Source organism: Tarenaya hassleriana, unplaced genomic scaffold (assembly GCF_000463585.1).
Source record: "Tarenaya hassleriana unplaced genomic scaffold, ASM46358v1 Cleome10, whole genome shotgun sequence".
Classification (NCBI taxonomy): Eukaryota; Viridiplantae; Streptophyta; class Magnoliopsida; order Brassicales; family Cleomaceae; genus Tarenaya; species Tarenaya hassleriana.
Genome location: NW_010960188.1, coordinates 2,542,083 through 2,558,689, shown reverse-complemented (window position 1 = coordinate 2,558,689; position 16,607 = coordinate 2,542,083). Strand labels below are relative to the sequence as shown.

Here is a 16,607-nt window from a genome sequence, read left to right as displayed (position 1 = left end):
GACCGAGTCAGAGTTCTGACTCGGACCGAGTCAATACTCGGAAAAAGTCTCTTTTCACAAGGATTAGGGTTTCTAACTTATAAGGAGGTGTTGGACGCCGTCCTAAGATAGAACTCGACTTACAGAACCCTAAGACAGATCTAGAACAGAAGGATGGACGTCAAGACCGCATTCCTTAACGGGAATTTGCTCGAGGATGTGTACATGACACAACCCGAGGGTTTTGTTGATCCTAAGAGTCCGAGGAAGGTGTGCAAGCTTCAGAGATCCATTTATGGATTGAAGCAGGCTTCGAGGAGCTGGAATCTTCGATCTGACGAGGCAGTCAAAATGTTTGGCTTCCTGCAAAACGAAGATGAGTCATGTGTTTACAAGAAGGTCAGTGGGAGCGCAGTGGTCTTCTTTGTACTTTATGTGGATGATATATTGCTCATCGGAAATGACATTCCTACCTTGCAAGGAGTAAAATCCTGGCTAGGATCAGTTTTTTCGATGAAGGACTTAGGAGAAGCCGCCTATATTCTAGGAATCAAGATCTATAGAGATAGATCGAGAAGGCTTCTTGGTCTAAGTCAGAGTACATACATTGACAAGGTCTTGAATCGGTTCAAGATGCAAGACTCCAAGAGGGGTGCCTTGCCAATGGGACATGACGTTGCTCTTAGCAAGACTCAGTGTCCAAAGACACAGGATGAGCAAGAGCGCATGAGTAGGATTCCATATGCCTCGGCAATTGGATCCATCATGTACGCCATGTTGTGTACTTGTCCGGATGTATCATATGCATTGAGTATGACTAGTAGATATCAGTCTACACCAGGTGAGGCTCACTGGATTGCGGTCAAGAACATCCTTAAGTACTTGAGAAGGACTAAGGATTTGTTCTTGGTGTATGGCGGATTGGAAGACGAGCTCGCTATAAGTGGTTATACCGATGCTAGTTTCCAAACCGACAGAGATGACTTCAGATCGCAGTCAGGTTATGTTTTCTGCCTGAACGGTGGGGCTATCAGTTGGAAGAGTTCCAAACAGCCAACCGTTGCAGATTCGACTACAGAAGCCGAGTACATAGCAGCATCGGATGCAGCTAAGGAAGCTGTTTGGATCAGGAAATTCGTGGGAGACCTGGGCGTCATTCCTAGCATTGCAGATCCCATTGAGTTGTATTGTGACAACAATGGTGCGATTGCGCAAGCTAAGGAACCCCGGTCACACCAGAGATCCAAGCACATACTCAGGCGATTTCACTTGATCAGAGAAATTATCGACAGAGGAGACGTGAAGATAAGCAGAGTGTCGACAGATGATAATATTGCCGACCCGATGACGAAGCCTCTCACTTCGTCAAAACATGATGGTCATGTTAGGGGTATGGGGATTAGATGCTTGTAGGATAGATCATAGAGCATAGTGGGAGATTGTTGGTTGTAATGCTCTAGGATGATCCGTGATATGACATTTGACTTTATATTGATTCATTAGTTTATGAATGCATTACTCTTCCCGTTATATGATTGGCATGTTTGTTATATTTCGGTATCCTTGAATCATTATAGAATGATTCTAAACACCCTGGTCAGTTATCATTGTGGGAACAATGATGAATTAAGACTAGCATGAGGTGTGATCGATGCATTGGATGCATTTCACAATCATGGGTACTCGTTGTGAACGAGTGACTGGTTGACCCGCATGAGATTGTCACATGGACAGAGTCATGACTTGAATCTCATACAGCGGTTCGTTTATGGATCCTCATACCTGAGATGTCTAGAGTATCTGATGTGAGGAGTGGCGTGTCTTGACTGCGTTAAACGTCGTCTTTAACCGGATGATTATAACGGCGTTGATCAGATACGTTCACGAATCATATGGAGATAATAGACATGCAATATGGGACTTATCACCTCCTCAATAGGAGAGATATCGCTGGGCCCTCTCGTGGAAGTCGGACTATGAAAATGCGTGGCCACGCTATAGATGAAGTTGCATCTATTTTATTAGTTGATTTGCCAAGACGAGAAAGCGGTTGAACTTGAAGGGTTGCTCAAACCATGCCCTTGTTCAACATATGATATCGTGAGATAAAGGATCAGAACTCGAGCTGTTATTGCCTTGGTTAGATCACCTCTGACTCAATTCAACGTGGGTGGTCATGGCGTCTTGCTAGAGGCTAACCATGACTTGTAGATCGGGAATGGTTCTCGAGGCTGCTGCCACTGCGAATGGGCCTACAGGGTCACACACCCTTAGGGATGGACTTATATGTGAAGTTTCGGGAAGGAAGACTTGGATTTGGTCGGAAAAATCGTTTTCGGATCAAATCAGAGTGTCGGGACGTTTTCAGCCTTCTGACTCGGACCGAGTCAGTACTTGACTCGGACCGAGTCAGTTCCATGCGGGTCGAAGCCCAGAAAGTGTTTTGGGCTTGGCTGATGTTTTGACTCGGTCGAGTCAAAGTTTTGACTCGGACCGAGTCAATACTAAATGGGCCGAGTCAAGAGTTGACAATGGGCTTGGGCTGATTCGTTCTGACTCGACCGAGTCAGAGTTCTGACTCGGACCGAGTCAATACTCGGAAAAAGTCTCTTTTCACAAGGATTAGGGTTCCTATCTTATAAAAAGGGTATTGGACGCCGTCCTTAACCTAAGACAGACGAAAGGAACCCTAAAACAGAGCAAAAACTCAGAAGAAATCGTTTCTTTCATAGTTCTAGCTCCCGGGATTAGATCCCACTTCATATACTTCACAGATCCTAGCAGATCAGTTCCAAAAGTGTTTGGAATCCTTCCCGTCGGTGTGGATACGTGTAGAGGAGCTGTACTTTCAGCTCTTGGTGATTAAAACAGGCCCTGGATCGATCGCTACTTTCAGATCTTCAGGAAAGAGGTAAGTATTCGATTCCTACGGTGATATACACGATCTGTCGGGGTTTTACGGATGATTTTGGTTGCGTGTGACGTTTGACTAGGTTTAGATTATCCTTCCGCTGCATGAAACCTAGTAAACCAAACCCTAGATCGATATGATCGCATGCTAGGAATCTGTAGCCTAAAATCCCAACAGTAGATGCATCTTGTTGATATGAGTAGCTCAATTAATTCCTTTAAGTTATCTTAGATTGTGTAATCCCGTACCCAGAAGCTTGCAGGAGCCGCCCCTTGTCCATGCCTCTCGCACCGACGATCACTCCCCGCCCTCCTACAGTATCCTGGGCTGTCACAAACCATCTGGAAACCAAAGACATATTCGTATAAAATCTAGATAAAATCCGCGTCATCGAATCCCCCCACACTTAAATCTTTGCTCGTCCTCGAGCATAGAATCAATGAAACAAGAAGTCTGTGAAGGACGGTGAGTTAGAGATTTGTCTTTGATGACTTTCAAATCAGTTGTATATCCATTGCTTAGCTCATGAGAATACGAATCTAGACTACTCTAGCTATCCTCTCTTGTTAACTAACTTTCCAAATCATGGGGTTTCTATGTCATCCAAAGTCTACCATAAGAGTAATCACTACCCCTAAGTACTCTCCTAAACCTATTTACCGTTTTTCTCCCTAAGGTATGTTGTCTCTTCATTTATTCTTTCATCTCTCCTTTTTTTTCTTCTTTATCATTTTGTTTCTTTTCTTCATTTTTTGAAGAGATTAAGCCTGGAGAAGTATCATGTCGAGTTCCTAGGACATTGAAGTTGGCAAGTGCTTTTTGCTTTTCTCTAGTGGTCATGACACTTGTCCCACAACTTAGATTCGAACTGTCGAATTTCGCCACATTCATGTCATCGAATGATTTTCATTGGCGATCTAGTGATAGCGCAGTGTTAGAATATGTACTTTCTTCACTTATTCCTGCAATGTTCTTTCCAAGAGACTATCCATCCTATGGGAAAGACTTCGGGAACGGGGTTTTTAGGGAGATATCTAACCTGGGTTCGATCAATCCTATTCTTTGTTGTAACTAAAGACACCAATATACCCCACAACCTAGAAACTCTCCCCAAACCCAGAACTTAAAGAACAGTAAAGAAAAGAAAATTACAGGAGGAAGAAGAAGATCCTCTGCTTATACGATGCAGAGTTAACAGACTCCAACAAACTCTCCCTATACAATTACTTTTCTACCCTTATTAACCCTCTAATTTCAGCAGAAGTTTCAGTCAAGGCATTCTCAACAATCGATTGATCTCCATTGATACTAGAATATATAACATAGTTGCATTAGAAGTTTAAGCATAGGATGTCGGCTAAAAAAATCATACTTTTTTATCCAACATATCTAATAATAAAATAACTATATTTTAAAAAAACAAATAAATAAATCTCTAACTATAAAACTGACTATTTAGTTCTCACGAACATAAAGTGTCAACAATTTTATCTTAATCAGAAAGAGTAATTTCACAACGTCGCGTACGTTAACATTTAGGGGCAATTAACGTTTCTACCGGGTCCCCCAAAGTAGATATAAGTTCCCAAGTCGTTGGTCCCGAGTGATAAATCGTAACAATGTGTATTTGTGGTCGAGATATCAGTAACATGGGGCCATGCCTTTGTGCCCCGCTCATTGTACACGTAGATTTGATCCATGGAGCACGCCTTGCCGAACCCTTCCCAGGAAAAGTGGCCACTCCCCATAGTGGTTTCTGTGTGCTGCTCGCCTCCGATCTGTGCATTCACGATCTCCCCACCAAAGCTCACGCGATCCGCGAAGTCCTGCATAGATGTGAAGAGCGACCTCGGCCAATACCCGATAGATACTCCGTTGATTATCAACCACCAATCTCCGAAAAAGGGATCCTACCAAAACCATTACATAAATGCCATGCTCTTTTATTTAGGCAAGAGAATTCGGATCTCCATCTTTCTTACCTTCCTTACAGTTACGTGGATATCTATCTTTTGGCCATTGTAAGTCGAGAATTTTTCCAAGGCTGCTCCAACCGCGTTAGTGCCAGATTTTTGAACAAAGCCTTCACATAGGAGGTTGCGGCATCCATTTTGGTAATTCTGAGACTGTTTGGCGATGAGAAATGGCTTGTTAGCTTAGCTCCAACATAGAAAAAGTACGACAAAATATTAGACCGGCAGGGGGTGACTTACAGTCCAGAAAACAAAGAGCCTGGGGGTATCATCGCCATACAGTTTTGGATACGCCTATCAACAAGTGCAAGGAGAAAAAAAAACAGCATCAAAGTTCACCTGCCAACCCACTTAGATCCAAGGGAAAACAAAAGATAGTATATAGAGGATGAAACTGTTGGAACTATGGATCAAGTTCATTTTTTATTACAGTTTTTAATAGATAAGTGTTATGGTTTTTTCATCGGGTTTGCGTCAGTTATCAAAAGGCTCTATAAAGAGCATGTATTAATAGACAAATAAATTATTGTAGAGTGAAGAAAACTTCTGTGATCCTGCTCGTAGAGAGTAGTTTGTGTGGGTCCTACGTAAATGTGTGTTTTATGTGTTTGGTATTTGATGTGTAATAAAGTGAGAATATTTAATTTGTGAAAAGTTATCAGAAACAAGGCACCTCCCAGCCCACTTCGATCGTGTTCTGATCCTCTAGACTCTGATTAGTGGCTGCAAGCCACATCTGGGCCACACTGAATTCCTCCACGTGTGCGACATGTGGTTTCCATAGATTGATATTGGCTTCGGCCCCAAGATATTTTCCAACATTCTGCGATTGGATTACGGCGTACTAATGCAACATGCAAGGAAAAAAAAGGAACGATGGAATTAGAATAGATTTTAAATGACAGCTCAAAGTTAGATACAACTCTACGTCTACCGTGTGAATATATACCTCATGCACATATGAATTTTCGTTTAGGCGGTTGCGACGATTATAGATGCCATAACTTGGATCCTTTTTTCCGTATGTTTTGATGGAACCCCACCGCAAGAGATCTTCTCTTGTTGTTCTTTTTATCGGAACTGTGTTTCCTGGACATTTTCCGTTCCTATGCCACAGTTGAGTTAGGGGCTGAAGTTTTCCATCGGTGTTAATGGATTGATTTTTTGGGAGAAAGCTCGGGTCCAGCTAATTGACATCGTTCCATGAAAAAAAAAACACAAGAAAATGGTGTGAAAAAAAAAATCAAATCAATGGTACCAATAGAAAATATTAGTCAAAGAAACAACTTCTCCCATACCCGAATTGTGTGGTTCTTCATCAAAGGATGATCAAAAGCCGGTTGTTTGTACATATCAACACAATCTATTATATCTCCATCGGGACTCTATTGGACTCTATTTAACACAAATATGAAAAAGTTGAAGCAAAAATATGCCATAACAAAAAAAAAATCATTAATAATAATCATCTCAAAACTCAAGTTACAATACCAATAAGAAAGAAGAAAATCTTTTTTTTTTTGGTAGGTAAATCTATCCCTTAAATCAAAAGAGAGGTTTTTTTACAAAAATCCAGCCGAAGTCGTAGAAAGAGGATAACCATATCACAAAGAAAATCTTATAGCTTATATTGCATGTGCTCTTACGTACCTTTATGGATTTAACAGCGGGTTTGTTGACTCGCTTCAAGTACCTTTGTATCTCAACCTCATCCAATTCTGCGAAGGAGGTTGTGCTTATCAACGCCATGGTTACAAGAAACAACATCAAAATGGTCGTCCGACCAACCATGAAGACATGAGATGCCATTCCAAAAGACAATATCAATAGCTTTGATATTGTTGGTACGATTCTCGTTTTCAAATGTTTGGAATTTATAAGCATGGAATTTGTTCATAATCTAAACAGTCGGATTTGTTTCTATACGATTTAGGTGACTTGGTACATGTAACATATGGATTATTTTCCTAATGTTTGGGACCTATATGTTGGAATATATGATGCAAATGAAGACTAAGAAGATATTATCCACGTTGCAAATCAAGAGAATATGGAAGAAAATAATTCTTGACAAGATTGAAGGCAATCAACAAGATTACAAAAATAGCCGTTTTAGTGATATTTTATTTTCTTCTTTTGTGATTGCATTTTGATCTATTTTACATTATATAAATGTTGTAAATTGTATACAAAATAACACACACGAACCAAGGGAGCTCTTCCCTTTTCTTCTTTGTTTTTCTACAATATTTCTCTTCTTCTCGTTTTCTACAAGAACCAAAATAGGTTCACCATTTTCTTATGTCTTTCACTTAAATTTATTTTTGTTAAATAGAAAAATCTTCACTATATTCAAAATGAAAAAATATCCACGAATATTTTCCGTAAGAAAATTCTAATAATCATTTTTATTAAAATAAACGATTCTATACTTATAAATTGTGATAATTGGATCTATATCTATATATATATAATATTTATTAAGCAGAATTATGATTTTTTACTAGAAATGTATTATTTAGTCTCCACTAGAATATAGAATCAATTGCAATATAAACTAAAGGCTTAGGTTTTATATATTTATAGGATATCAACAAAAAGTTCACACACTTTTTAAAAAATTAATAATAAAACAACATTTATATTGCACCGACAAAAATATCCAAACAATTTTCTGCATTCCTTAATATGTACGTGGCAATCCATGCCATCAAATTCATGTGGTGGATTATAGATGGTGATACGTAACAATATGCTTTTACATCATCGACCATTGGCGGATCTAAAATTTTTTTTTTTATCGAGGCTATAGTTATAATATATATAATAAAATTAATAAAAATAAATTGTTACAAAAATATATATATTTTACAATTGAAATTTATGATTTTTCATTTTTTTAAATCTATCCATAATAACTTTATTTACGTCTATATAATATAAATATTTTTTCGATGAAATAAGTTGACAAACACTCAAAAATCGATCACCAATCCGGTTACATAAAATTGTATTCTCAAATTTTATGAGTAAAAAACATCTCCCATGAGACATAGTGACAACACATAAAATCAGTCATTTTATTTTTAATCTGATTGTCGTTTAATATTAGATCTATACAATGTTTTTTTTAGAATTAAGTGAGAGATTAAAAAAAATAGTTGGAAAATAAAGTATAAAAAAGAGACGGCACATCACCTAATTTTTTTTTTTAAAAAGAGAGAAATTTAAAAAAAACTAAAAGAGTGGGAAGAGGGGCACATACAAAAATTTAAGGCGATCTCTTCCATTATTTATTAAAGTTTAAAAAAATAGAAAAAACCCCAAAAAATTTCTGAACTTGTAATATGGTGGAAAACTAGTTTCTAAATTTGGAGGTGCGCATAGTTATTCCCAAACTTAAAAAATTGTACACGATAATTCATAAACTTGTTTAAAAGTGTCATAATCGTCCTAACAATAATTTTGACCAAAATAATATGTTGAACAATCCTACGTAGCATGTGAATTGTCAAGCCACGTTAGACTTTTATGCCCTGTATGTATATCTGGATTTAATAGACACGGTTTAACAAACCGATTCGTAATAGTGAAAATTTCTGTTCACCGGAAGATCTAGAATAGTGACGGAGATTGGAATAATTACCATCAGTATCAGTTCTCGAGGTCTAGATCCAAATCGATGACATCTCCGCCGAAAACAAGAGATTTGGCATCAAAATAACCATCATCGGGGCTAGATCTCTTTCATTCAAATTTTCTAGTGAGAACGACGTCGATTAAGGAAGAGACACGGCGATGGAAAACGCCATCGATGGACCCAGAAACATTCTCCAAATTGTTATTTTTGCGTGTCTATTAAACTCGATTCTACATACATGGCATTAAAATCTGATGTGTCTTGACAATTCATGTGCCACGTAGAATTATTCAACATATTATTTTGGTCAAATTTATGGTAAGGACGATTATCACGCTTTTAAGCAATTTTAGGAATTATTGTGTCCAATTTTTTAAGTTCGGGAATAAATGGCCACATCTCCAAGTTCAGGAATTAGTTTTCCACAATATTACAAGTTTAGGAATTTTAAAGAATTTTTTTCTAAAAATATTATAAACAAATTAAAATTTTTAGTGGGGCATGGCCATGGGACTCCATCAGACTATATGTGGATCTGCCCCTCTTCATTACGTGATTATTGAAGGAATTTGTAGTGTTTGTGATTGTTTGCAAGTAGAATAATCTATTTTTTATATGTATATGTAAGGATCGAGAAATACAACATAAATACACAATAAGATTTAAAGAAATAAGGCAACTACTAGGCGTCCAATATGGATTCTTAGTTCACGGAGCTTGGGAAACGGATTCTCAAGCTTCGGCCATTGGCTAAGAATATGTTACATTGTAAAGTGGGTTATTCTGCTTCGGGTTGGATCCTTGTCGGTTTAGTGCTCTATGATGAACTGTTGTATGAGCTTTATTATGATACATTTGATGTATTGATACTTACTATGGTTTACTATGGTTTTATAGATGAATGTTTGATTCATTACATATTCTGCATACTTTAATATGTTATGAAATCCATGTATTGTTATGAACAATACTAAACTCCCTAGTCATATGTCATTGTGGGAACAATGATGTAACGACCCGAGGCCGATACGGAATGATAGACCTATCCCCACACACCAACATGGGATCTTTTAGCGTATTTTGTCCTCACTCGCACACATCCCGTAAAGTACTTCCCAGGAGGGCACCCATCCTAAGACTACTCCAGAGCCAGCACGCTTAAGTTTGGAGTTCTCTCGAGATGGGCAACCGAAAAGGTAGATGCATCTTGTTGCTATGAGTAGCTCAATTAATTCCTTTAAGTTATCTTAGACTGTGTAGTCCCATACCTACACAGCCCTCGGATCCCTCTCATTCCGGTGCGTTCGATTCATCCCTGTACCCCCTACCCAGAAGCTCGTCAGGAGCCGCCCCTTGTCCATGCCTCTCGCACCGGCGATCACTCCCGCCCTCCTATGGTATCCTGGGTTGTCACAGGCCCACCAGCTTCCGCCTGGTTCATCTTCGAACCACACCGTACTGGGAGAGAACCGGCGCTGATACCATTTGTAACGACCCGAAGCCGATACAGAATGATAGAGCTGTCCCCACACACCAACATGGGACCTTTTAGCGTGTTTTGTCCTCACTCGCACACATCCCGGAAAGTACTTCCCAGGAGGTCACCCATCCTAAGACTACTCCAGAGCCAGCACGCTTAACTTTGGAGTTCTCTCGAGATGGAGAAACGAAAAGGTAGATGCATCTTGTTGCTATGAGTAGCTCAATTAATTCATTTAAGTTATCTTAGACTGTATAGTCCCATACCTACATAGCCCTCAGATCCCTCTCATTCCGGTGCGTTCCTTCATCCCTGTACCCCCTACCCAGAAGCTCATCAAGAGTCGCCCCTTGTCCATGCCTCTCGCACTGACGATCACTCTCCGCCCTCCCACGGTATCCTGGGTTGTCACAAATGATGTACTAAGACTAGTATGATGTGTGATAGATGATCATAGAGATGATCATGGGTATTGGATACAATCACAATCATATGTATTCGTTGGAGAACGGAATACTGGATTGATCCGCATGAGATTGTCACATGGACTAGCGTCATGACTGGAATCTCATGTGACGGTTCCATGATTGGATCCTATGACCTGAGATATTTACGGAATCTAACATGAGGAGTTGCATACTTTGAATACGTCAAACGTCCTGCGTAATAGGAGGACTATAAAGGCATGTGTGAGGTATGACACGAATCATGTACTGGATTGTAGATAGTCAAGATAGAATTTGTACCTCTCATAAAAGAGAAAGATATCGCTGGGTCCCTCGTGTGAGCGAGACTGTAGAAATGTGTGGTCGTACTATAGACAAACGTCGTCTATTTCGTACAGTCGAACTCAGTGAACGAGAAAGTAGTCGAATCAGATAAGGTGGCTCTTCCATGCCTTATGTTCGACATATGATATCGTGATACAAAAGGATTATCAACCGAAATCATCACCGATATTCGTAAGATCACGAACAAACTCTATTTGAGATAGGTAGTCATAGTGTCATAGTGTCTTGCTAGAGACGGTGTAATACCCCGATTCCCGAATAAATTATTTAATTTAATTTCAGAAATAAAATAGGGTAAAACAAACCTAAAATATAAGGTGATTGGCATAAACATCGAACCAAGGGACCAGCGGGACTAAAATGCGTCGAAAACGTCAGAAAAACGAAGAAAAAATGGTCTAGACCGATCGGTCCAGAGGTAGACCGACCGGTCCAGCGAAAAACGGAGAAAAAGATGAAAAATTGGTCAAGACCGGACGGACCAGGGTGCAGACCGGACGGTCTGCACGTTCCCGAATCAGAACGGACGGACCAACACTAGAACGAACGGTCTGAAGACTGGACAAGAATGCCGACGATGCTGACTTTCTTCCACTTTTGACCGCGATTATTTCGCAACCAAAGTGACCCACGCGCCGTCTGCTTCCACTCATCACATAGTGCACGACATCGACTGGACCCCTGCCTCATTTTCGGGCCTGAACTGTCGCCAAAACTGAGCTTTTAAATAGCTCCAACAGGTGAAGATCACCATTCTGCAACCTAGAAATCTGTTCTTCGAGGGTAGAGAAAAATAGAGAGATTCAGGGGGGATTTGAGGCGAAACAAGCTCGGGAAACCCTAGAGGGGCGGGCATAGAAGGATCCTAGAGAGTTTCAGAGCCTAGAACGACCCGTAGAACTCGCACAGGCTCGGACAAGATCACATATCGCAGAAAAACCGAGGTGAGTGGTTTGGATTGTGTTTGTGAGATTCTATTTTCATGATTTATGGTGTAGACTAGTGATTCTGCAAGAGTTACGCACTTAGGAATGTTAAATATTGAGTGAGTAACGATTGGAACTGAAATCAGATCAAAATTTGGGCAAAAATGGCGAAAAATCGGACTGAGCTCGTGAGGAAGACGAAGACCTGGGTCCCAGACCGTCCGGTCTTCGGACGTAGACCGTCCGGTCTAGGACACGACAAAATGAACACGTAGAAATGAACTGGAACGACCGTTCCAGCAGGATCTAGACCGCCCGGTCTGAGAAACAAGGGAGAACGGACGGTCCGAGTGCGCAGGACTGCCTGGTTCAGACCACGTAGAACGGACGGTCCGAATGAACTGGACCGCCCGGTCTAGACCAGGTAGAACGGACGGTCCAAGACTAAAAACTGAACCAGATGCACACGCGGAGACCGGACGGTCTACTCGTAGACCGACCGGTCCAGATAAACCTCAAAATGGCTGCAACCCCGATTAAAGATTCAAATGGATTAAACTAGAATACGGTGTTAAATGGTAATCAAACAAAATAGGATAAAACAAGTATGTTGAACGAACGTGAAAAAGGTAAAAATGCATAAAAGGAAAGGAATTAAACCGCAAACCGAAATGAATACGAAGGATAAATCTAAGAGAAGTACTCGAAAATAGTGATATAGAAATAACGGATAAATAGTTATGATGATGCATGTGATTGAATGATTAATGGATCCCGTACTTAGTACCGGTTGATGAATTGAGTCAATACTAGTGCGAGGACGTGTGGATATGGAACCAGTGCCGGTTGATGACCTTGGAGTCAGCACTAGTGTGAGGGTGGTTTCGGTAGTAGTACCGGTTGACGAACTTGGAGTCAATACTATTACCGAAATGTAACACTAGTACCGGTTGACGATGTGGAGTCAGTACTAGTGTTGCTGTGTGGACGTTTCCATAACGGTGTCGGTCAACGAAGAGGAGTCAGTACCGCCATGGGAATGTATAGTGAAGCTAGTATCGGTTGACGACGTGGAGTCAGTACTAGTGAATCTGTGTGGTCGTCTCTGTAATAGTACCGGTTGACGATGTGGAGTCAGTACTATTACAGAGAAGCAGGGTGGAATCTAGTACCGGTAGACGAATTGAGTCAGTACTAGATGAGAACGAAAGGAAATGGTACCTAATGGTGCTGGTTGACGACTTGAGTCAGTACTGTCAGGTATCAGGAATGCATGGAATAATGATAATGAATTAAAAATGATGATTGAGAAAATATTAAATGGATAAAATACGGAAATTCTTGTATTGAGAGATTAGTTGGCACCGTTCTCCCTGAGAATGGGCTCTCTGGGTTCAACCCGAGCCGTTCACTAAGCATTATGCTTAGCCCTCCGTTGTTGAATTTTTCATATCCCGAGGAGCACGAGTAGCACCCTTGCGACGACGACGACTTGGAGAAAGTAACATCATGTACGAACGTTTTATCTTTCTATCGTGTGTTTTGGACTGTGGAACAAGGTTCCATGTGAAAACGGATATGTTTAATTATGTTTTTGGACATGTGTGGTTTTAAGCAACGTGTGGTGTGTTTATTCCGCTGCGTATCTTTATGTAAAATGATTTTAATTTCCCGTACTTTCGGTGTTATTATATTTTATTGATTTCGTTCATGTGGCATATCATGTTCACGGGATACGGGATTCGGGTGTCATAGACCGCCTATGACTTGTATACCTGAAATGGAGATTTCGGGTTATACAACTATATCGGATGAGCCTACAGGGTCACACACATAGGAAAGGACAAACGCGCAAGAAAAGACGAGAAATTCCCGGTGGAGCGGAGGCCAGACCGACCGGTCCAGACGCGTGGACCGTTCGGTCCAGAGGTTTCGAACCAACATTGTTCGGTCTGGAAAAGTTCCAGACCGATCAATCCAGAGCTGGACCGATCGGTCGAGACTCAGGAATTACTTATCCTACTCGAAATAGGGTTTTGGGTTAACTAACACTTGGAGAACGCCTCCTAAGTGTTAGAGGACGATTTTCAGACCCTTTTGAGAGATTTTGGAGATTGAAAAACCCAGAGACAGATCCCTGAAACCCTTGCACAAAGAAGAACATGTTCTTCGGTCCTAGCAGACAAGTTCCAATCGTTGGAATCCTTTCCGCCGTGTGGATATGTGTAGAGGGGGAGGTAATCTTCTTGCCTTTGTGATCGGATGAACACATCGATTGATACAAACCCCGGATCGATTGAGATAAGCGTTCTAAAGTTTCTACAAAATCATGCATGCTTGGTTTTAGGGTTTTATAAAATTTTTGTTTTACATGCGCTGCGCAAACCCTAGAACCGATCTCTTAGGAATTAGATTCGGTGTAGAGACCCCAGGAATCCCAATAGTCGTATCAGAGCCTGGTTGGTCTGTATGATTTTGTTAGGACCCGATCACTCACGTTATAGGATTTGAATCGTTTGAATCTGTGTTTGTTTTTGATGCTACGCATGCATTGATTGTGGATCTAGAGTAGATTTTGTGGTCTTTGTTGATAGCTTGCAAGAGGTTCGTATTCTGAGTTTTCAGGCAAAAATCGGGTCGAATTCGGGTCTGAATCGGGGCCAAAACGACGAAAATGAGATCTGATCATGTTTTCGCCTGGACCGATCGGTCTGGTCCTCTGGACCGATCGGTCTAGGGTTCCGTCTGTGGCGGTTGGACCGACAAGTCTGGACCGAACGGTCCACACGTGTGGACCGATCGGTCTAGGCCAGACCGAACAGTCTTGACGTTCAGACTGAACGGTCTAGACGTTTCGGACCGATCAGACCGTATTCACGTAGACCGATCAGTCCACGTCCCAAGGTAAGACAAAAAATTTTGGTTCTTCGTTTTGGGATCTCCGTCTGTGGCGGTTGGACCGACAAGTCTGGACCGAACGGTCCACACGTGTGGACCGATCGGTCTAGGCCAGACCGAACAGTCTTGACGTTCAGACTGAACGGTCTAGACGTTTCGGACCGATCAGACCGTATTCACGTAGACCGATCAGTCCACGTCCCAAGGTAAGACAAAAAATTTTGGTTCTTCGTTTTGGGATCTGGTTTGAGCAATAGTTGCTTAATCCGATCAACTGTGATTCAGAATAACATGATTCATTCATATGGATGGTCCATAGTGAATGAATATATGTAACTTAATCAAGATATTAGATATGCTTGATTGAGTGGGAGCTTCGAGATTGGGATTACATAATCGAATAGATGGTCTATTCGGATTATGTAATACATCTGATCAAGGAACAATAGTTGATCCTTGATTTGATTCGTACAATCGTTGCACAGAAACCGGTTAGATCTATGAGCTCTACGAGTAAAGCACTTGTCAAGGACTCGATCGTACGTGCATGGGCCATGCCAAAGTTGGATGTGTCGTGATATCTTGGTGAGGCAAGATGGAGAAATGGTGGTTCTCATAGCTTGAAAGTAGATGCTTGATCTAAGTGTGGTTTAAAAATCCCTTTTTATGTAATGCTAAGTTTGTACCTTCCATTACTAGAGCACTTGTCAAGGCATCGATCATCCGTAACACAGGTTATGCCAAAGCTGAGCGTGACGGATTATCTTTGTGAGGCAGGGTGGAAAATCGTGGTTCCCACAGCTTGAATATGGTTTAGCTTAGGTTAAGTTGTCAAGTTTGACTTGAGACTTAACGGTACAGATGAGACGAGTATGCAATGATATTTGATATCATAGTCTCATAAAGGATCTAAAAGTCACATTGGATATGATTGACATTAGATGTCTACTTAAATAACATAAGACTGAGTGTAACAACTCATTCTTATGTTAAATATGGATCTTAGTCCCATATAGAAAATTATTGTAGGGTTATTTTTCTTTATGGGAGTACAACTTATATATGCATCTATGTTGTCATTGATTGGTGATGGACTAGCTGGTAGTGGATCATTGATAGAATCTGTATTTTGTTTTGTTTCGTTCTGTTTTGTTTTTTTCTGTAGGACATGGCGTCGACCGATAGTGTACCGAGTTTGACGATGCGATCTATCCTTGAGAAGGTAAGTTAACCGGGACGAACTTCTTAGACTGGTATAGTAACTTGAGAATTGTTCTCAAGCACAACAAGAAGTCATACGTCCTGGAAGGGGTTCTACCACCAGAGCCTGCGACCAATGCAACAAGGGCCATCAAGGATGCTTGGGAAGCATGCCACGTAATCTGCAGAGGCAGTTTGAGGGAAAGAATCGAACAGCTTAATACCAGGTTTCAGGAGCTAGCGCGTACTGAAAAGTACAAGACGCTGAAAGCTCTGGTGAAGACGGAGATGTCGAGAGGTAGCTCTGTCAACACTCATGTCCTCAACATGAGAGCTCATATTGAAGAACTTGAGCTATGAGAATGAAGCTCGATGGTGACTTAGTCGTGGACCTGATCCTGATGTCATTACACGAGGACTATAATCAGTTCGTGATGCAGTACCATATGCACGGGATGGCTAAGAGCTTAGCCAAACTGCATGGGATGCTGAAATCGGCCGAGCAGGATATCATGGTCCCGATAAGGGTGTATGTCATTACTGTGGAGTGTCTGGACACTGAAAGCATAATTATCACCTTTACTTGGAGGATCTGAAGGACAAGAATCTTCATGAAGCTTTTGCCTCAGATATTCATGTTATAGAAGCTAACATCTGTACTACATCTTCGTGGGTATTGGATACCGAAAGTGCCTCACACATTTGTGGAAATGTGTAAGGACTAAAAAGAAGTATGATGCTAGCAAAGGGAGAAGCGGATCTTCGCGTCGGAAATGGAGCAAGAGTTGCTGCATTGTGTGTTGGCGTTT

At 41.0% G+C, this 16,607-nt stretch overlaps 1 long non-coding RNA gene across 1 annotated transcript; it reads right to left on the bottom strand.

Annotated features, from left to right (window-relative positions):
* Window positions 1–4,427: 4,427 nt before the first annotated feature.
* LOC104801933 lies at window positions 4,428–5,459 on the bottom strand. Its single transcript, XR_769954.1, has 3 exons — window positions 5,104–5,459; window positions 4,873–5,016; window positions 4,428–4,800 (listed from the first exon to the last, which is right to left on the bottom strand). It is a non-coding gene; the product is annotated as an uncharacterized LOC104801933 (long non-coding RNA).
* Window positions 5,460–16,607: the final 11,148 nt, after the last annotated feature.